The 23,215-nt window shown below is 40.1% G+C and overlaps 1 protein-coding gene across 1 annotated transcript in view; it reads right to left on the reverse strand.

Moving 5' to 3' along the window:
* Window positions 1-22,844, reverse strand: part of ACSL5 (acyl-CoA synthetase long chain family member 5) — a 125,351-nt gene extending 102,507 nt beyond the window's left edge. Inside the window, exon 1 of the mRNA XM_069239391.1 lies at window positions 22,708-22,844. The gene's annotated coding sequence lies outside the window, so the exon portion shown is untranslated. The remainder of the gene's footprint in view (window positions 1-22,707) is intronic.
* Between the last annotated feature and the right edge of the window lie 371 nt (window positions 22,845-23,215).

Raw genomic sequence — 23,215 nt, forward strand, 5'->3', positions numbered from 1 at the left:
TTGTTGGATGTGCCGGAATTTATTGTGACTGGACTCTGTTCTTAAAAAAAAAAAAAAAAAAATGAAAAACTATATTGTTCAACTGCATTCAGTGATTATTGATATAGGACATTGTTAATTACAGAATGTCTAGTATTCAACCTCCACCATTTTTTTTGAATGAACCAGGAGATCCGACCATTCAGTGGGAATTGTGGTTGGATTTATTTGAGGCATATGTTGATGTGTTGGAAGAGGGCGAATGTTCACCTGATAGGCACCTGTCATTGCTTAAACATCGTTTGGGCGCTGTAGGGTTAAGGGAATTTTAAAATGTACCACCTATAGATAATGTGCATGGGGTAGATGTGTATAAATGTGCTTTACAACAGTTACAGGATAGGTATGGCCGGAAAATAAATGAAGTCATGGAAAGATACAAATTTTATTCCAGGGAACAGAAGGCTGATGAGTCCATTGACCAGTATATGGCAATGTTAAGAGGCTTAGCGGTTACGTGTGCTTTTGACAATATGACATATGACCAAGCTTTGAGGGACCAATTATTAATGAAGACTAAATCTAAAAAAATACAGGAGAAACTTTGGTCTTCTGGGGAAATATCTTTAAAAATGGCTGTTGAAGTGGCGAGGAGCATTGAGATTACCGAAGATTGCATACAAACTATGAGGAGGGAAGTTAAAGATTGTGACAATGTTTGTACTGTAAGTAAAAACAGGGAATGCATGGACAAAAAGAAAAAAATAGTTGCCCGGGCTGGTAGTGGGGACAACAAATCTGGGGATAACAAGTCTAGCATGTACAACAATACTAAAGTGTGCTTTAGATGTGGCGCCAGTTCGCATTTTGCAAATTTTAATGGTTGTCCGGCGATTGTGAAAAATTGCAGTGCATGTAAAAAAAAGGGACATTTTGCACGCGTCTGCAGAAGTTTTGAAAAAAAAGTGAGTTGTGTTGTGGAGAATGTGGATGATGATGAGGTTGAGGGAGGAATTCAGAATTTGGTACTAAGCATTCAAGAGCGTAACATTAAGGGAAAAGAGCTTCAATTTCCAAAGTGTTATATAAATATTGAGGGTGCACGAGTGGAAGTTATGGTGGACTCGTGTGCATGGTACACTATAATAGGCAAGTCTCTATTTAATCAGTTGTGGCCTGGAAGGAGTTTACAAAAAACAAAAAACAGTCCTTGTAGTTATTCTGGTCATAAAATTGCTATTGTAGGAAAAATACAGGCAGAAATCGAATATGCTGGAAATAAGTGTTCAGGTGAAGTTCTTGTGGCAGAAGGAGGGGCAACTATTCTGGGTTGGCCACATATATGTCAATTGGGGTTGAGGGTGGACCCTAATGCTACTCCGCCAGTGTACATTGTGTGTATGGATACGTCGCAGAATGATTTGTATCGTGATATAAAGGTTGAGTCCGCCCAGGTGGCACTGTCCTACCTGGGTGGGTCTAGGTGGTCAAATGATGAAGCATGACACTATATAGTGTGTGAGACCACCTAGTCCGTAAAAGGAAATCCCCTTTTTTCCCACCCCCCGTTGTTCCTCTCGGAATATGCACTCGGCAATTTCCAACTGACATTCCACTGACTTTACCCTTCCAAATAGGAATACATACAACCTAGGGCTACGCCAATATCCGCGACGTCCTCTTTTAGAGAACCCCGTACTTTCGTGTGTATTTTGAATTATAGGGAGCTAAGTACGAAGTGTTCCTCCATATTTATCCCCCCTACTCCCTCTTCCTCTCTCCATGTGTAATGATCGTGATATAAAGGGACTATTTCCTACCGTGTTTAGTGGTTGTTTGGGAAGTATGAACATTTTTAAACATACAATTGTATTAAAGGAGAATGCTGTTCCTATAAGGCAGAAGTTGAGGAATGTTCCCTTGAATTATAGAGAAAAATTGAAGGAGATGTTAAAGGATTTGTGTGATAATGATATTATTGAACCAATTGAGTGCTCCGATTGGGTTTCTCCGATTGTAATTTCGGTAAAATCCAGTGGGGACCTCAGGTTGTGTGTTGACCTGCGGGCACTCAATGATGAAATTTGGATAGATGCATTTCCGTTACCAAATTTGCAGGAATTGATGTCGTCTATTGGAGATGCTACTGTATTTTCAACCATCGACTTGGCGAGTGCGTATCACCAGATACATTTAAGTCCTGAGTCTAAACATTGTACAGCTTTTATTACACCGGAAGGGATGTTCCAGTACAAAAGGATGCCGTTTGGATTGGCTAGTGCGTCTGCAGTTTTCCAGAGGGAATTGTCCAAAATACTTTCGAATGTTAAGGGGGCAAAGGTATTCCAGGATGACATTTTAGTATATGGTCGCGACAGAATTGAGCATGACCGGAACTTAAAAGCAGTATTGCAAGCACTGAGTGACTATGGATTAACTGCTAAGGATCAAAAGTGCAAATTTGGAGAGAGCCACGTGGAATATTTAGGTCATATCATTTCTAAGGATGGTATTCGATCTAAGGTTAGTCACATCAAAGCTATTAGTGAGGCTCCAGAACCAAGGTGCAAGGAACAATTGTTATCATTTTTAGGCCTAGCAGAGTTTTATTCTCGCTTTGTGGAAAACTTTGCATCCAAGGTGGAGAACCTCCGTGCCTTGCTGAGGAAAAATGCGACGTTCTGCTGGACAGAGATACATTCCAAGGAGTTTTCGACTATAAAGGAAGAAATTGTCAATGCATCTTGTCTCAAATCGTTTGATGAAACTGCTGAATGTACTATAGCAGTAGATGCTTCCGCATATGGTATTGGTGCGGTTTTGTCTCAGAAGAAGAAAGGAGACAAATGGGTGGTCGCATATGCTTCTCGTACTCTGTCTCAAGCAGAGTGGAACTATTCTGTAATTGAGAAGGAGTTATTGGCCGCTACGTGGGCTGTGCAACGATTTAGGATGTACATATGGGGGCGCAAATTAAAAATTTGTACGGATCACAAATCTCTGATTAATATTTTGAGCACGGGAGGGTGAAGGAACCTCACTCCTAGGTTGGCAAGGTTGGCTTCGAAATTACAAATGTATCACTTTGAGATTTTGCATCTTCCAGGGAAAAGTAATTGTGTGGCAGATGGGTTGTCTCGGTTACCACTATCGCATAGTAGTGCAGAGAAAATTGATGATGGAGAGTGCGATGTTGCGTTCACTTATAAGGATGTTATGTTTCTGCAAAATGGGAATGTGCATGACAATTTATCTGAATGTGTGTGGATGAGAGAAATGCAGAAGGATGAGGTTTTGTTGAAAGTGAAGGAGTTTATTTTGAAAGGATGGCCATCAGAACGTAGTTTACGAGGCGAGAGCAGTACATTTTGGAAGATTAAAGAGGAATTGTCTGTGTCGAATGACATTATATTAAGAGGTGATAAAATTGTGCCTCCCTATGGTATGCGTGATACCATTGTTAAGTTGGGACATGAAGGTCATGGTGGCATGGCAAGTACCAGGAGGAAGATCAAAGAAGTTTTTTGGTGGCCGGGGTTAGATGGTATGGTAGATCGTTGGGTAAGAGAGTGTGGTAAGTGTGTATTGAGTGACAAGCCTGTGAAACCATTAGTGGTACCATTACAGTTGGTTGAGTTGCCAGATGGCCCGTGGTGCAAAGTTGCAATTGATTTTATGGGTCTGTTTGTTAACTTACCTGCTAAGGAAGGGTATGCGATTGTCCTAGTTGATTATTTTTCCAAATGGCCAGAGGTTCGTATGGTTGGCAATATAGCTACTGATACTGTGATCCAATTCTTAAAAGATGTATTTGTGAGGGAAGGAATTCCTGAAACTATTGTTTCGGACAATGGTGTACAACTTACTTCTGTTAAGATGACTTCCTTTTTGAAGAGCTGTGGGGTAAATCATGTGAGGGTGTCATTATACCATTCTGAAGGTAATGGTCAGGTTGAAAGGTTCAACAAGGTTATCAAGGACACTATACAATTAGCTTTAGAATCTAATTTGTCTTGGAAGGAGGCCATCCAAAATATGTTGTTATCATACAGAATTACGCCACATTCAGTCACTGGAAAAACACCTTTTGAGTTATTGAGGGGTCGGAAACCATCTTCTAAACTAATTCCTTGGTGGTTGATGAACAGAAGGCAAGGAAGTTTTGGTGGGGTAGACTTTAGCTCTGTGAGAAATCGGGTGCAAGAGTATCAAAACAAAGTTTTAAGCAAAATCAATAGTGGAAAAACTATGCCAAACTTGGCAGTTGGACAGTACGTACGTGTGAAAAACTTTGGGCTAATAAATAAAGGGAATGCGAGATGGTCACGCCCTATGAAAGTGGTGAAGGTATTGAATGGTGCAGTTCAGCTTGAGGATGGAAGAGTACGTAATTTGCGGCATGTGAGTTTGTTTAAAGCAAGTAAATTTTCCCAGGATTCTGTGTGTGAAGATTTTGATGAAGAGAGTGGATATTTGTGGGGATACGAGGATGCGCGGTCAGACAGAGGTGAAGGAGGTGGTGAATCCCGTGGTCTTGAATCCAGGAATCGGGAGGATGACGCCATACCTATTCGTAAATGTTTGAGAGAAAGGAAATTACCAAGGCATTTCAATGAATACGTGATGGGAAGTTAACTAAATGGGAATGCTTCCAATTCAATGTAAAAAAAAAAATTGAATTTTCTTTAGAGGTACATGTATTATGTATTTTCTCTTATATGTATTTTCCGATTTTAAGTGTGTTATTTGTTTTTGTTGTTGATAAGAGGGGAAGATGTGTGGTGCGTAGATCGAATGTGGAAGGTTGACACTCGATCTACGAGACAGGGGTTTCGGGAGGTGGCGGTTGGAATGAAAGCAGTCGGGATGAACGGAGCGGTTCCGACATTGCTCCTGTAATGTACCCGCATTATCTAAGAATAAAATGATTACCTGTTACTGCCGGTCTCCGTCTTTACAGTAATGGTTTGTGCCAGTGCTTTTTATGGGCGAGCACAAAGTGCTTGTGCATTCTGTAATCTCTCTTTGGGCTTGTAACCACGCCCATTCCACGTCAGTCACTTACATTGATTCGTGGGCTTGCCTTTTAAAATCCGCTTGCTTTCATTTGCGAAAGGCATGCATACGTCATGCCTTTTCCAGTGTTTAACCCACCTACACAGCACCGGTAAAGTACCAAAAACATACGAGGCTCGATGTTTTCAGCCTGTAGTCCGGACTATTTTATCTGTTTATTTTCCACGCAGCGCGATCGCGCTGTATTTTACATAGCGCGATCGTGCTGTGTTTTTTTTGCTTTACAACGCTAATAGCTCTAACTCAAAAAATGCGAGACCCGTTGCATTGAAAATGCTTTTTTTTATGTCCCAGCAATTCCCTGCAGTCTCTGCTAGTGATGTCTTTTCAAAAGGCAGTTCTTCCCAATATATCCTCCTGCTGTACTGGCCTGTCGCTTGTCATAGCGCTAGCAGTCACACACAGCTTTGCACAATCACGGATTTCAATATATTCTGCCGCGTTCGAGAACGGGTGTAGGCGCTAAGCAAAGGGGCAGCATGCTTGTTATCTGAACTCATGGAGGTTTGCATGATAAGACCCGCTATTTCCTGTAATCATCGTGCTTTTATTGTGTCTCATGAAGGTCTTGCACCCAGCCAACCAATGGCATATTTAATCAGTGTCACAAATCGTTTGTTGACCAAGTAATTCTTACAGTACGTTTTAAAAGGGCGCCCCGGATTATCACTGGGCAGGGTCAATGTTCACTTCAAGTGCCAATGGGAGCCAAGTGCAAAGTCCGCCCTCTTATCAGACTGTGCTCTTTCAAAAGTGCCTAGGCCCAGAATCTCCACACTGCTCTTAAATCAGCAACGTGCCAACTACAAATCATTGCCATGTATGGGCAATTGTAACTTGTCTCACAAATTTACTTTCAATGGTTAGCAAAATATATAAAGCAACGAAGTTTGAAAAAAAAATCTGCATATCACAAAAGGAAAACGTTTAGTGCTGCCTATGTACTAAGCAGCCACACATTCTGTATTTTAGACTGAGCTGGACTGGCGATAAAGTATGCGTGTGTTTTCTTCAGGGACAGGACTTGGAGTGCAGCTATTTTTTCTCTCACACACTGATCTCAGAACTTCCTATTTGATTATACCAAGCAGCAGAGTGTGTGGCATATACTGGCACAGAAGGCTGCATCTAGTCCTCACTTCTGTGATGATTGACAGCGCAGCTGCCCGCTAAACGTATTCTACCAAATATACAGAAAGTTGGCCTTAGATCACCCTCAACCATTGCCTTTTTGCATCAGTCCTCTGCAGCTATTGCTTAGAGACGCTGTCAATGACGTCTTGGCTCCTCTCATAGGATAACCATCTTGAGATTTGCTGTTTGACTATTTTACTTTTAAAACCTAAAATCAAGCACCACATTTCTTGTCACATTTAGTTCTTTCTTTCACATATGCATTACCCACATAAACCAATCTTTAAAAAAATAAATATTTGACGGTAAATGGCATTCTTTTATTCATTTGCCAGGACTTGAATGTAAACCTGACTCTAGCATGTTTATCTTCCGATTTTGCTGGTTGGAACATGTGATTCCAAAATGATTGTCCGAAGTCTTGGAAGGTCAACAACTTAAGCTTCAGACAGCCATCTTGGGGTCAGGACATCAAGCTGCCTCTAGGCTCCTCACTTTACATTCTGCGCTTGCAGTGGCTTCCCTCCCATGCTGATGTGACCACACGCCACCCGTCTCTGTCTGCTCTATTGTCACTTATTCCCTGTTTATGTCTGCTCTAATCTCCTTTTAGCTTCTCAGACTGCTCCAGTGAACCTTTGGCCACTCTCTGTGTCTGATCACTTCATCTCCTCTTTCTGTGCTTCTCAATGTCCCCTTTCTCATTCCACCCTGATTACCCACTCTTTGTGTCTGTACTACAACAACTTACACTCTCTTGATCCATCATAAGGCCCAGTGCCTGCCTTACTTCACTGCACTGACCACGGTAGATTTTCAGATAACGGAGACGAAGCCAACATGCTTTTTCGCATAGACTCTTGCTTTCTCTCTGTGCTCACTTGCAATAGAGCCCTGCTTCTGGCAGGGATGTTGAGGTTTAACTATTTCAGGGCTGCAGTGATCATAGCAATCACTATCTTACCATCTTGGAAATTTTGCCATCTGCAATGGATTCCTTTCAGAGGACAGTCATATTTCATGTGCATTACTTTGCACAAATGATTAAGTTCCTGGGTATATCTATGACTCTCACTATAGATGTCAATTTACCGAAATGCCAAAGGTAGTGAACATGACACCATTACATTTTGACCAGTGATGACATCATAGAGCTAACATTGTCTTCTATGATTAGCCCTTCATTTGCCTTCTATTTGCTTCTTATGAGTGGGGGGGGCGCAAAGTGTGGAAGATACAGGAATTAACCAGTGATCTTTCAGCTCTGTTTACTTTTTATTTCTCCCCTGATACCTAAGGTAGCATGTACAGAGCAAGAGGTGGCAAAGGACAAGACAGAGTTAGCAGTTGCTACCTCTGTTGACCCTTCATTGACATACATGCTCTCAGCATTTACTTGAGAAATGTTAAATCAATCAAAACTTTCTTGGACGAAGTTTCATCCTATGTGACGCTATTAAAAAATCCCTAAATCCCTTCTACTCATAGGTGTTAGAAATAGAGTTGCTGGGGCGGGTGATGGGGGACTGCCGCACCCCCAAAATAACCATGAATGAGCATTAAAATTACTAAGATTGTGTTTTTTTGTGTCAGATTTGCTCTGGTTCAAAAACAGAGGCCAAATGTTAGACTAATCTTCTGACCAATTGCTACTTAGTCTTTTACCATTAAGACTGGTTTTTACTTTTCTTTCTCTGCCTGCAAAGTGAGAGGATTTTGTAAAGTAACAAAGTGACAATCTTGCTGGTGTGAACGGAAAGGCTGTAAGATGTTGTTTTTCCCCTAACACACATCAACAAGTAAATACCAATAAAGAAACTGCACAAATATTTCGAAATAAATAGTTAAGAATACCCAAAATAGGTCCTTTTATAGTTCTGGAATGTGATGAAACAAATATTTTAATAGTATCACACCAAATCAAGACACTCTATGTGGTGATGGACAAATTATAAATACTCACTGAAACCTGATTTCAACCTGTTCACGTTTCTGCACTATATACTTTTATCAATAAAACTATGTGTGTGTGTGTGTGCAGATTTAGTGGTGAATTCAATGAATAATGTGCTGTCTGTAAATGACAGGCGTGTGCTACCACACCATGCTTTAGTAATACATTTCTGACTGTGTGCTTCAAAATGCAAAACCAACTACATATTACATCCTTCCCACTTTCCTGATGAATGGCCCTAGCTCATTTGCAACACTTGCTCTTTGTGTGACACTTGAATTTTCAGAATCCCTGTGAGTTCAGTGATGTAAAACTGATGGCAGCACCACCATTCTGAATTGTTCCAGCATTACTGCTTCAACTAAGATATAAAAAAATCTTTATTGTTTCCTAGGCCTTGACCACAAAAACTGTTAGACATGAAACTACATTGCAAAACAGATCTGAAGTTTAGCTTCAATTGCATAACAATTGACTCAAATATGAAAAACGTCAATATTTTCAATTTGGTATATATATATATATATATATATATATATATATATAATATAGATATTTGTATATATTTATGTATATATCTTTCCTGTGTAAGAGTGATTACATATTTTAAAAACAAACTGCAAAGATGTTAACAAGATTGTAAAAAGCGGGGCAGTCAGAACAATGTGTATCTAAGAAAACTTTGTAATGAGATAAAAAAATTCAACGGTCTTCATTTTGCCCTCCTAACTCAATAAACCCTTAATTATTACAAATTGTATGAATCACTTTAGCTTTTTAACGGTTCATTGCGCATTTTAAGAGAAGGAAACGATCCCAAGTAGTCCACACAATCAGGAGACCATAAGTCATCCTGAGTCAATATACCAGAAGATTTCCGCTACAAATGGATCCCATCTTTTGTTGGATACTTGGCTACAAATAAATTTATGTCAAACATTCTTCTTTGTTCAAAGACCAAAATCTGGAGCAAATACTAAATGATATTACTTAATACAGGATATTTTATAGACGTGCTGCTTTGAAAACAACAAACAATGTATGATTTTGCAAAATCATGCATATTCTAACTTCAAAACATGCACCAATGCAACTGTTGCTATCACTCCTCTTTGTGTCAGTCTGTGTGATACATGTTGCACCCAAGTACTAACCATTACAAATAGAAGTCTAAATCAAAAGTAGATAACTGCTATAAAACCCTATGGCTGTTATTGAAACGGGAATATCCCCTGCATTGTGAATGGGTGCATACCCATGGCCTAAGTGTCTAATTGCATGTGAATATGGTATCCTGACTTTTCTTTAGGTCCTAGCGTCATGCTTCATTTGTTGTGTTTGCTGACTGATGTAGCCAGAGTTCATGCCAATATGTTAGACAAAGCGCAATCACAAACTGCAGCTACACAAACTTAACAGGATATACAAATCATCAATCAAAAAAGCTAAAAAAAGATACTACTCAGACAGAATTCTAAATGCTCAATCTACAACCAAGGAATTCTACAAAATTCTCAATGAATTTTGAAAACCCACATGCATGGAAGGAAGTCATCCCACCACTCAAGATTTCACTAACAAATTGGCAACTCACTACACAACCAAGGCAGACACATTGGACTCCTATTTAAAACAGAAGAAAACCATCAGCACCAACCCCTTTACTAAAATACCCTTTAAGAATAAACCATCCCAACCTCTACAGTCCTTCAAACAAATATCCCAGGATGAATTTATGGATTTGGTCAAAGCAAGCAGACCTTCTGGTTGCCCTTCTGACCCTTGCCCACCACAAATCTTCAAGAACATACTGCTATCTACTTCTGCTGCCACACCTGTAAGAAGAATCATCAACAACTCTTTAACTTCAGGAACTTTTCCTACAGACCTGAAAAAGGCATACATACGACCATTATTAAAGAAAACAAATCTAGACCCGCAAGACCCCAACAACTACAGACCTATCACAAATGGACCTTTCCTGGGCAAATTGATAGAAAGAGCAGCATTCGCCTAGATGTCACAATTCATTGAAGACAATTCTATACTTTCAGACTTCCAAACTGGATTCCGCCCAGGAAGAAGCACTGAATCGGCACTCATGGCTATCTGGGACGATCTTAAAAACACAGTTGACCGAAATGGAGTTGCTGTACTACTTCTCTTGGACCTCTCAGCTGCCTTTGATACGGTTGACCATGACACCCTAACTCAAAGACTCCACGAAGCCGGCATACAAGGGATTGCTCTCGACTGGATTACTTCCTATCTCCAAAAAAGAGCAAATATCATCCACTCGCCCCCCTTCTCGTCCGAACCCTACCTCACAAAAACAGGGGTCCCCCAAGGGTCAATCATCTCACCTTTGCTTTTTAACATCTACATGATATCTTTACCAGAACTGATCAATGATTTCCATCTCACATGCTACAACTATGCAGATGACACACAAATACTACTTCAATTAGAAGACCCCAAAAACATTGAAAACTCACAAATCTTCAGTTGCCTCAGAGCCGTTGATCAGTGGATGACCTGGAGCCATCTCAAACTAAATACCTCCAAAACTGAAATACTCATATGTGGTGACTGGAAACATTATAACCCTCTGTGCGTCTGGCCTGACGATCTCGGACCACCTCCTCAATTATCCAAGGAAGTGAAAAACCTAGGAATCACCATGGATTCCAAACTAACTATGAATGCCCAAGTAGACAAATTAGCACGCACAAGCTTCATCACCTTAAAGACTTTACGACGCATTTTCCCCCACCTCGGATTTCCACACAAGGTGCAAGCTACTATCTCACTTGTATTATCCAAACTGGATTATGCCAATAGCCTCTACCATGGATCATCTCTATCTGTTATGAAAAAACTACAACGTATCCAGAATTCCGCAGCCAGGCTACTACTACATATAAAGCCGCAAGCCCACATCTCCCCTGCCTTGAGAGCACTACACTGGTTACCCGTTGCCAGAAGATGCACTTTCAAGCTGCTTTGTATCACCCACAAAGCTATACATGGAACAGGACCGCTTTTTATCAGAAAGAAAATTACCAAATACATCCAACAAAGAACCCTCCGCTCAAGACTGGCACCCCGCCTTAGAACACCACCATACAAGAAAAAGACTGTAGGTGGTACATCCTTCTCCGTCCAAGCAGCCAAACTATGGAATTCATTACCCCCAACTATAAGAGCCACAGATAACTTTCTTGTTTTCAGGAAACTACTCAAGAGTTGGCTCTTTCCTTCATAACCACCTTTTTCAAACAACTATGAACTGCATTTGCCTATGTGGATAATTATTTTTTTCAGATTATATGTATATTTCTATTTATTTATAGTTTCTTTGGAAAATATGTATTGCTACTGTCATAACAATAAAATACACACACACTCTTTTAAACCTGTCTGACTAAGTATTTTTTACCCATGATTCTAATTATGTATTGTATGTGCATATGTGTGTATTCATGTGTGTGTGTTTATAAATATATATATATATGTGTATGTATGTGTATATGTTGTTTCTGTGCCTGGCATGTTTGTGGATCATTGCATGGCTCCTTGTTTTTCTGGGTTGTTATACTAGATATCTATGAATCTCTGCTCTCTTTTTATCACACTTATCTACTCATCACTCTTATGTCATGTCTCTATCAAACTATCTTCCATTCTCACTCTGACTCATCCCAAATCCCTTCGACCACTTTCATCTCCTAAATATCTCTGCCTAAGCTCTTCCCTCCACCTCCATATCTAACTCACCAAACCTCACTCTACCTCTGTGACCTCCCACACAACCCTACTAAATTCTCCTGTATTCATCTCACCCTGCTACTATGCTCTACCTAACCCTTCCACATCCTCTTTCCCCTCCGCCCCCCTTTTATTCATCCCAAGCCTTTGGATTGAGTAAATGAAGGATAAACTCCCAATTAACACTTCTGGATTTCTTTCCTCCTCCACCCCTCCATTACTCCAGTCAATCTAACTAACAAACTCTCATATCCGCAACTCAAATTAACTCATAATAATACTAAAACTGTACTCATTATTAAATTATACTAATCCATCACTAATTCTTGTTGGGTACCGGAGTAGCCTGCTACTCATCGAAAAGCGCTTCGACGCCTCGTCAGGGGTAGTAAGCGCTATATAAATACGATTACAATACAATACAATACAATACAATACAAATAAACCGCTAAATGATTGAAGTAAAATATTTACCCGTCTCTAGGAAATAAGGATTTGTGAACCTTCCTTAGACTAAATGACAAGGCTCCTAAAACCTGTAGTGGTGCAAAACACTCTTTCACAGAAAGGGGTAAACCTAAATGGTTTAGGATTGGAAAGGTCCTCCATGTGAAAAAACAGTACGTTTTATAGCTCACCACGTCAAGTTTTGGCACCTATTTTTGTCTTGGATAGAAAATTGCTGTGTGGTTCTCTTCAGAGGATGCTTCATAGAGATGGGTCTTGGGGGGCTTCCCTACCTCTGCATGCTCTCAAGCAGTTGGTGTGACGTGTTTTGCTGCCACAAATCTACTGCCTGAATGGAGTGAGAAACAATCTAGCTCTGTTAAGGTGTGAAGGAGAGAAATGTACCTCGCCAAATCGTAATGCAGGAAATAAGCTGATTCTGCTCTTCGGTAGAGACGGTTTTGGTAGGAAGACCACTTTATTCAAAGCACATATACCTTTCAGAATGTTCCCTTCAGTCTTGTTGAAAAATTCAAGGCATGGCATTTCTACATTTCTAATCAAGCATTGTGAGTGTAGTGAGTGGGTAAGTGTTGGGAGGATGTTTTTAATAAATATTGTAGTGAATGTAGAAAGAGTCTTACACCCAGGGACCGCCAGAGTGATTGGAAACCTCCTTCTGGTGCCATTGCTTTCATGCTCAGCTGGGCACAATGTGGAAGGTTGGTCAAACTGTGGTAAAATCTCATACCAAGGTAAACATTGCAGGGCACCTTTTTTAGTTCTACCCTCCTTGATTTCCATTTAAATGCAATTTCTTTCATACCCTTCATCAAAAGAAAAATGTTCCTTTTTTTATTTTCCAAAGTGTTTTTGGATTATAATCATAATGCATCAATAGCACCTCGTAAATATATCAGGGTTAAATCCAAAATAATCACATCATCGGCATACATCAATGTATTTATAGACTAAGAACCCAATGCTGTCAGAAATTTTCTGATACCTTTAAACATGTATGACAAATCATACATAAGTCAGGAGAAAAAGAAGCTATAGTGAAAGGCACCCTTACTTTAACCCATTTTTTGCATCTATTATTTTTGACAATGGCCTTTATCTACCCCAGACGTACTCTATACCATATGTTGGAATGTAGTGCACTCATCAGTTTTAAAAGGCAATAAGGTGGGTATGTCTATCTATCTATCTATCTATCTATCTATCTATCTATCTATCTATCTATCTATCTATAAATATATACATATATATATACATATATAAAAATATATATATATATATTCACTGTAAAAACCAAAGGTTATAGTATCGTTGTATCTAGGTGAAATGTTCAGTTTTAAACTCTAAAAATCCCTGAAATTCACCAGTTAACAATATTAGTTATCATAAGTAATTACTACCCCTGCCCTAAGGTAGTGATATTATCAACGATGTTATTAGAAGATGTCATGAGTGGTGTAATATGTAAGGTAATTGGCAGTGCTGGTCGAGGGCACAAGTTATAGTTACCTTAGGGCATGAGTTATAGTTACTTGAGATAACTATAACTGTAAATATAACTGGTGAATTTGAGCAGTTTTTACAGTTTAAAACTGAACATTTCACCTAACTATAATGCTACTTTAACCTTTTTTTTAGGGCATGTCTAGGTTTTTTTAATGTATACTAATATTTAATTACCATACGTTAATCCAACCCCCTGCCGAGCACGCCCATTGTGGCCAACCCCTCTGCATGCAACCAACCCCATGCTCCCCAGGGCATTCGGTCGTGCATTGGCAGGGGCGTAGCCACCGGGCCTGGCCTGCCGCCAGTCCCTGCGGCCCATCTCCAGCATGCAGCCAACCCCACGCTGCGCACAGCCTTTGTGGCCAATCCCCCCCAAAGGGTGCCAACCCGCACACAGCCTTTGCTCATGTGCAGCAGGGAGCTGGCCATGGCCTATATATATATATATATAAAATATATATATATAGCCAAGGTCATATATATATGGAGTTAAGCATACTAAAACCTTGCTTACTCATAGAAATGACCTTCTTAATATTTTTGTTCTCGATATTCTTGACACAATATTTTGTCCACAAAATATGACTTCTACAATACTTTGTATAACACCGTGCTTTCACAACTGTTAGCTTAATTTCTTTTGCAGCCATTGCCACGTTAATCAGATCACAGAATGGATGCTGCTTATTGAGTTAAACACTTGACAACTTGGTTACGTTTTTAAAGCTCTCCACTAATTTCAGGGTAATCCTTCCTTGCTGATTAGTTGGCCTAACCACTGAATGTCATGCTTTTTGGGGTTGTATTTGCCACAATTGACTAGCAAACCTTTGCATTCTTACTTTTGCAACAGTCTAATTTACCCAAATATATAAAACAAGATAGCACCTTTTACTGCATACAATGAGCCTCTGTTCTTTGCTATTAGAGATTTCCCTAATATATTCTAGTGACACAATCTAGGTATATATCTAGTACACTCTGCAGTGCTTCCCTTAAGCACCCATGACTTACAGATAGGCCAGTCGTGAAACAATGAAATTGGGGGAGCCTCTTAAGCTATTTTTCAGTGGAATAGGTGTAACTCTATAATTACGAGATGGCACAATTATTTGTTCTCTTCCACCATAAGCGAAAGTGGATTGCTTTTAAAATCCACAAGATTTTGTAGAACTGCCTCCACTTGCCGTGGGTGAAAAAAAGTTGAAAGCAAGCAAAGAAATCCTCCATATGCTGAACATTTTCCAGTTCTACAGCATCCATTTTAGGACATCCTCATTCCCCACTCCTCATCCCTACTTCTCATCTATTATCCATACTTTGTATCCATCATTCTTACTTCTCATCCATCATCCCTACTTCTCATCCATCGTCCCTACTTCTCATCCATCATCCCTACTTCTCATCCCTCACCCCGCTTCTCCTTCCTATTCCTCATCCATCATCCCGACTTCTTATCTATCATCCGTACTTCTCATCCATCATCCCTACTTCTCATCCATCATTCTTACTTATCACCCATCATCCCCACTTCTCATCCCTCATCCCTACATCTCATCCATCATCCCTGCTTCTCAGCCCTACTTCTCATCCATAATCTCTACTTCTGAGGGATGAGGGATGAGAAGTAGGGAGGATGGATGAGAAGCAGGGATAACAAGCAGGGATGATGGATGAGAAGTAGAAATTAGAAGCAGGGTTGAGGGATGAGAAGTAGAGATGATACATGAGAGTAGGGATGTGGGATAAGAAATAGCGATGATGGATGAGTATTAGGATGAGAAGTAGGGATGATGGATGAGAAGTAGGGAAGTAAAGTAGGAATGAGGGATGAGAAGTAGGGATGAAGGATAAGAAGTAAGGAAGATGGATGAGAAGTAGGAATGAGAAGTAAGAATGATGGATGAGAAGGTGGGATGATGAATGAGAAGTAGGGATGAGAAGTAGGAATGATGAATGCGAAGTTGGGATGAAGGATGAGAAGTAGGTAGTATGGATGAGAAGTAGGGATGATGTAGGGATGATGAATGAGCAGGGATGAGAATCAGGATTGAGGGATGAGAAGTAGGAATGATGAATGGAAAGTAGTGATGATGAATGAGAAGTAGGGATGAAAAGTAGGGATGATGAATAAGAAGTAGGGATGATGGATGAGAAGCAGGGACAATGGATGAGAAGTAGGAATGATGGATGAGAAGTAGGAATGATATAGGGATGATGGATGAGAAGAAGGGGTGATGAATGAGAAGTAGGGATGATGAATGAGAAGTAGGGATGATGATTGAGAAGTAGGGGTGATGGGTGGGAAATAGGAATGAGGGGTAAGAAGCAGGGATAGGGGATGAGGGAGGGGAAGTATGGATGATTGATGAGAAACAGGGACAATGGATGAGAAGTAGAGATGATGGGTGTGAAGTAGGAATGGAGGATAAGAAGCAGGGATGAGAGTTGAGGGAGGAGAAGTATGGAAGATGGATGAGAAATAGGTACAATAGATGAGAAGTAGGGATGAGAAGTAAGAATGATGGATCAGTAGTAGTGCACATGGATGAGAATTGAGGAATGAGGATGTTCTAAATGGATGCTGTACATTTCAGATTTTTCTTTTCTGAATGCTCATCTCTCCCCTTTCACAAACTCTACTCCAAGCCAGACCAGTTTCTCCAGTCAGGGATTCAGTTAAATATCACCCAAAGACCCCCTCATCCATCTGCAGTAGAAGCTGTGTGTTTTGGGTGCTACAGTCGGATGTTGATCCCTCAGCATAAAAGGAAACACTTGTTGTAAATGCTATTTATCAGCAGATGTGATATAGAAGTCCTAGGGCAAATGTTCCCTTCCTCTCCTGTGTCTATTGCACAAACTATCTTTTAAGTTCAGATTGTGGTTTTCTCAGACACAGGTAACATTAGGTGTGACTGATAGGAGGACAGACAATAATATAGATGGCTTATTATAAAGACTAACAGTTGAGTTCAGACATAATATTTTTAATAATTAAAACATGTATAAAGCATTATAGGGAACAAAATCCAGTCATTTAATTCATCACCTCATAAAGGATTGCTTACAGACTGCCCGAATTGTTTCAACTTCATTTTGTTCTGTGAGCAACACATGATTTTTAATCCAGATTTTACATCCAAAGCAAACCTCGAAATCTGCTACACAACATGGGACCTATTCAAAGCATATGGAGCATTTTTGGGTGCAAGGAGGAAAAGCTGTCTGCACTTTTGTACCCTATATCCAGGCTTTGTTCAACTGAACAAAATCTTTTCCCACACACATACATGTGGCCTACAAAAGTGTCTAGTGCAAAAACTTTAGATTCAAAATGGTTGTGCTGTTCAAGCAAAGCACGTGTAACTGAGGCCTAATAAGCAGGCTACAGCTACTCCAGAGCTCCAAATATGAGGTGTATGGAAAAAGAATGGGGTGCACAGCAAAAAGATGGATTTCCTTCAAAATAATGATATTGCTGCTGCAACTATACCTACTACTGGTGTTATTTCCTCCATTGTTACTATTACTACTGTTATCAGTACTATTACAGTTGGTCAACCACTGCTACTGGTGTCAGAAACACAATTGCTACTAATACTTATACTTCTTAGGGTGTTGACACTTTTGTTAATACTGGTACTACAACTGCTGGTATACCAGAACTGCTGTAACAAAAGGTTCTAGCTACAGCTGCTAGTATAATAGGAACTGATGCTATATAAAATTCCAACTCCTGTATTTGAACATTCGAATGTTAGGAGAGTCCTTGTAACGAATGGTGTACTCAGGGCTTCTAATGGCCAGTAGAAGCCTGGAGCACCAACATTCCAATGTTTGTTTTTCACAGCAGTTGCTGTGAACAAAGGCCTCAGTGAGCCTGAAGGGATTTCAGTCCCTTTGGGCTCCATGAGACCTTTGTTTTATTTATTAGGGCATTCTGCCCTCTAATGGCAGAATGTTCTAATAGCCTTATAGCCCTCCTTAGCTGGCTATACAACATTAAAGTCCCGCTCCTTGTTAGAGGACCTCGACGCCTTTAATGGCTGGTGGGCTATAAGGCTGTAATAGTAGTCATAGTAATAGTATCACTGAATATTCTACTGCTATCGTATCAAAGAAAGTTGATTGGCTACTTCTGCAAACCTGCTCTATTGGCAAAACCATTTTCCTTTATATAATACAGATGTGCTTCTTTTCCAAGACATAAACCTGCAGCTCAGACATAATTGAAAGATTTGCAGCTCTTCCAAATAATTTCTCAGAACAAGCATTGGTAAAGGCAATAGGTCTGGCTTTTATTAGCTATTACATGCAAGGAACATTTATTCATCCTGTGTTGGCATGTGTTAGCTGATTAAAATCTGAATTGACTTAAATGCTAAAAGTAGGGTAATGATAGAAGTGGAATGGTCAAAGTGGTGGTGGCAAAAGTGGCAGTGGTGGTGGCAGTGACTGTAATGTGCTTCCTTGCAGCAATGATGGAGATAGTCATTGTGTCAATTACAGTGGTAGTAATAGTTGTGGTTATAGTAGTGGTAATAATATTTTTTGCAATGGTAGTGGTATTGGCGATATTTGGTGTAATGAGGTATGTTGGTTTTGGTAAAGATTATGGAAGTGGTGGTGGTAATGATGATGATGGTATTTGTAATGGTTGTGGTGGTGATGGTGTTGGTTGTAATGCTGGTAGTTGAAAGGGTGGTACTAATGATTTTTGTAATGGGAATAGTGTTGGAGGTTGTTGGTGTAATGTTAGTGTTAATGGTGGTAAGGGTTAATGGTGGTTAAGAGTGGTGGGGTGATGGTTGTAATAATGATGATGGTTGTAATGCTGGTGGCAGTAATGGCTGTGGTAATGAGATCAAAAGAGACAGTGTGAAAACAAAAAATGTGATTGGGTGGGTACCTAAATGTCAGGCCTGTACTTGAGTGCTGTCAAAAGCACTAAAGGTGATGGATAGAAAAAAAGATTGTGTTCTGTATACAATGCATGTATTAGATAAATAATTAAATGTGTGGTGATTCAGATGTGAACCAATCCCTCATGCATTCCAATGCAAGCACTCCATAGATGGTGAAATTATACCTGGAACAGCAGTTGGCATGTGGTCAGAGATTAACACTACTCTGCGTGGAGGCAAAGCCCACTCTGTATATTTTAAAGATTTGGTAACAATACACATTGCAGACTGCTGTGATTTCAAGCCAGACCTAGAAAGTGGCTCTAATGTCCTTATTCATTACAGCTGATAAACTGTTCATTTACCCGTAGACAGTGTAAAGGTCAACAAACGCTTGAGCAACCTTTGTGTTTACTAAAGTTCATTCAAGCGTAAAAGCATTTTATCATCTGTTTCCTATCAGCAAATCAGCTCTCAGGTTCAGGTCACAGTCCTAGCAATGTTTTAGCAATAACATCTCAGCATTATCTTAGGAGTGTGTAAAATTGTAGTTATGGTGTTTGTGCTTGGCAGAGCAGAAAGACAATGATGTACAAAAACAGAGGTACTGTGGTTTTCACGATTTTCTGATTCACTACAGTTTCTCTCTCACCACCTCTTTCTGAACTCCTTTGTTGATATACTACAAAGTTTACTAAGGACCCCATGAGGCGAATTCATTCAGGTGGCAGTGAGTGTTAAGGTAGTGTAAGAGAAATTGGGTACCTATGGAACTTTGGGCCTCATTTACAACCCCTTTGCGCCACTGCTGCGTCATTTATTTTATGCAGCGATGGCGCTAACATGTGCACTATGCTGCTCCATATTTACAAACTGATACATTGGGCCCAATGCGTCAGTTTGTAAAGCATTACGTCACATTTGACCTGTTCTAGTATAACGTATGTAGGGTAGGCATTCCCTAAGAAAAAGCCATGTAGAACTGATGTAGTGAAATTTACAACTTTTCACTGGGTCATTCTACAACTTCACTGCGTCAAACTTTTTCTGCCTGCTCGAAGCAGGCGTAAAATTGAACCAGGGCTTTTTCCTTTGGGACTATCCTTGCATTGCTGTAGTTGCGCCAGTTTAACAATGCTACTCCAGCAATGTGTCAGTTTAGAGCCAGCAGATGCATCAGAAATTCTGATGCATCTGTGAAAACAAGCACCATGGAGCTCTGTATTGTAAATACTGTGCATCTATGGTGTTGTTACGGTATGTGTAGCAGGTGTAGAAAAATCTGAGGCATTGATGATGATGCGTCAGATTCTTGTAAATGAGGCCCTTTGTCTTAAGAAAAGGTGCACACATTTATTAGGCCTGTGCTAGGGACAAAGCCAAAGCCAGTAGGTTTGGTGTTGGACACCGGCCTTTTGGCTTTGTCAATGCTTACTTTAGTTTGTCATTTTTTTGTAAGACGTTATTTTTTGAGGCTGCTCGTCCTATTCAAAAACATTGGCTTGCAATATATAATAAATATTTTTGGTCTCAAAAAGCACACTTTAGCATAGTAGGCCTTCGCATTGAAGGAAACTATTTTTATGTACTTTGTGAAGGAGAAATATTTAATCACTCACAATGAAGTTAGCCAGTGGCTGAAGTGGCTGAAGACCCATTGCCTGATGCAGGAGAGGGTGAAAGAAATTTTTCAGTGACACAACAACAAACCGATGGATGAAAAGACCTGGCTGAAAGCCCCCTAATAAATAGTGATATTAAATATAAGCCCCTCGAAATAAGTATGTTAAATATATAATTGTAGTAATTTAAAGAGTATTGGTTAATGCCAGACCTCCATATCCATACATATGAGGGCGATTGACTCAGTCCTCAAATGTTGCTTTTGGACACTACAGCAGTGAGCATGGGGCAGTGGTTCAGCCTATTTCAGCCACTGGATCTTTTGCACTGTGAGTGACAGCAGCATTATCTGATTACATGTGAACATCTGCCGATACAGAAGTGCACTTCAAAGTCAGGGCCGGTGGGCCAAAATTTCACTTTGCCAATACTTTTTATCTTTCCATTCTTTGTCCTTTTCAACATTTTTTCAGTCATCCTTATGTGTTTACACTATGTCTTTGGGCTGCAGTAATTCAAATCCAATAGTACATTTTCTGCTTTTCAATACAAATCATATTTTACTCTAGTAAGCATTAAAAATACAAAAGATTTCTATACCTATTGTAAGCATACTTGCTTGCTTAAAAGTGTCCATGCTTTTCTATTAAAGTTATTTGTGACGGTATTTTTTTTCAAATTATTTTAACTGCAAGCATCTGACTGGTACACTTATGGTAGAGCAGATTTTCTTTTTTCCTTATTTTCATTTTTGTGTGGTATTTTTAAATTGTAAAAAAAAGACTAGACCTATTGGCTTTGCGAATATTGGTTTACTAATTGACATTGAGAAGAAATAGTGAATTATTATTATTATTATTATTATTATTATTAATAATAATATTGTTATTGTTGTTATTGCTGCTGTTGTTGTTAGTATCACTGCCACTATTATCTGCTACTATTATTATTTGTGCTTTGGTTATTTCTTTATTTATTGTGTTTTTTATGTGTCAACTTTGTTACATGGGCATTTCAGCACTGCAAAAGGCAGAGACAGAATAAAAGGACATAGATGCACATAATTCATTTGAAAATGCTTACCAAAATGTATACATTTTAATACTCAACATTCAATGTTGAAGGGCATAGAAGAGACTATAGTGCACAGATGTTATGGTGCTGGGGTCAGGGCAGTGTTTAATGTGAGCTAGTGGGTGCAGGCAGGGCCCACCAAGCACTCACTTTTTTGGAGACCAGCATTTACTTTTCCTCATCAGATTTTGACCTAGAAGAGCGGTCCAGAAAACTTTTGTGTTATATTGAGTTACCATTTCCTACAACATTTATTCTAAAAAACAAGTCCAATGTCTATGCATTTCCACTCATCTCTCTATTTATCTATATACCTATCTGACTGTACACCCATGTGTATAGTTATCAATTGGCATACATACAAATTTGTATTTAGAGTGACATTTACCTGGGTGTGTCTTAATATACTGGTAGCTTTCTACCCCTCAGTCTGCTTTTCTATCTGGTTATTTTCCGTATATTATATCTTTCTACAACCTGCCTGTCTGTTATCCTGTCTGGGTTCCTGTCTTTGTGTTTAGCAGGTGCTGGCCTGCCTGCATGTCGTCTTTGTTCATATACCGTCTACATGACTGCCTACCAGTCAGCCTGTCTTTCTGTGTGTCTGGCAGACCACTGTAGGCTCACGTTCCTCCACGTCTTCTTGCACATGACTGTCTTGCTTCCTTGTTTAGCTGTCGCTGTCTCTGTTTGCACTCATTTGCCTTTCTGTTTCTATGTATCGCTGTCCCTTTGCATTTCTGTTTTTGTTTGCCTATACTTTTTCCTAACCATGTGTTTAACTAAGCACCCATGCCTGCCTCAGTCAATCTCTTTCTCTCATTGTCTCTCCTCTCGCTCTGTCTGGCCGTCTCATCCCCTCATCACTTTTACCATCACATCCCTCGTTCTTGCACGCGCCCTCACTCTGAGTCTCCTCCAAAGTACGCTCGCGCTCTTCTCCCTTTTATAGTCCTCCTCTTACTCTCTTACTTCTCTCACTCTTTCAGATTCTCCAAGTTGGGGACTCCAACCCGCAGTCTTTCTTCCTCTCTCACATACTGTCTTTTATTTCGCCTTTGCTCTCATTATCTGTGAACAGTTTAATGACATCTCAAATCCGAAACGACTTTTGTAATTTCACGATTTCAAACAAAACGCGTGAGCAAAAGATATACATATTGATAGGAGATGCGCGCGCTGCCATCGCGGCGCCTCCGTTGTCCTCTTTCTTACCTTTATAACCTGGTGCAGGCGTCTATCAGTACCTGTGGTTTGTGGCACCGTGCCGCGCTCAGTGGCTTGCAGAGGTCGCTTTTTGGCCTTTTTTCTCGACAGCGCCGGCTGAGGGACTGCGCCTGGCGGGACCTGCTGAGCTGCTTTAATAAAAGGTGCACACTGCTCCTGAAGTGATCTTTGAGCTCTGGCTGCAATAGGTTCAAAGGTAAGCATGGCTTGATCAAATAAGAGTGGCAGTAGGAGTCTGTGTGAATTGTTAGGGCTTAGACATAAGGATCTTGTGCAATACCTCTCTGGAAGAAGCATGCACCAGGCGTGCAGGAAAGCAGAAAATGGTGCTACAGTGAAGAAAGTCCATGCTTGCCGGTGCTGGAGCAAAACAAAGGCTTTATTCTTCAGTTTCGGGTTACAGGAAATACGTAAGAAGGTTCTAGGAAACCCACTCCTCCAGGAGTTCTCTGGGATAGGGAATTCACAGCACAGCCATGCCATTCCATGCATTCCA

Source organism: Pleurodeles waltl, chromosome 6 (genome assembly GCF_031143425.1).
Source record: "Pleurodeles waltl isolate 20211129_DDA chromosome 6, aPleWal1.hap1.20221129, whole genome shotgun sequence".
Classification (NCBI taxonomy): domain Eukaryota; kingdom Metazoa; phylum Chordata; class Amphibia; order Caudata; family Salamandridae; genus Pleurodeles; species Pleurodeles waltl.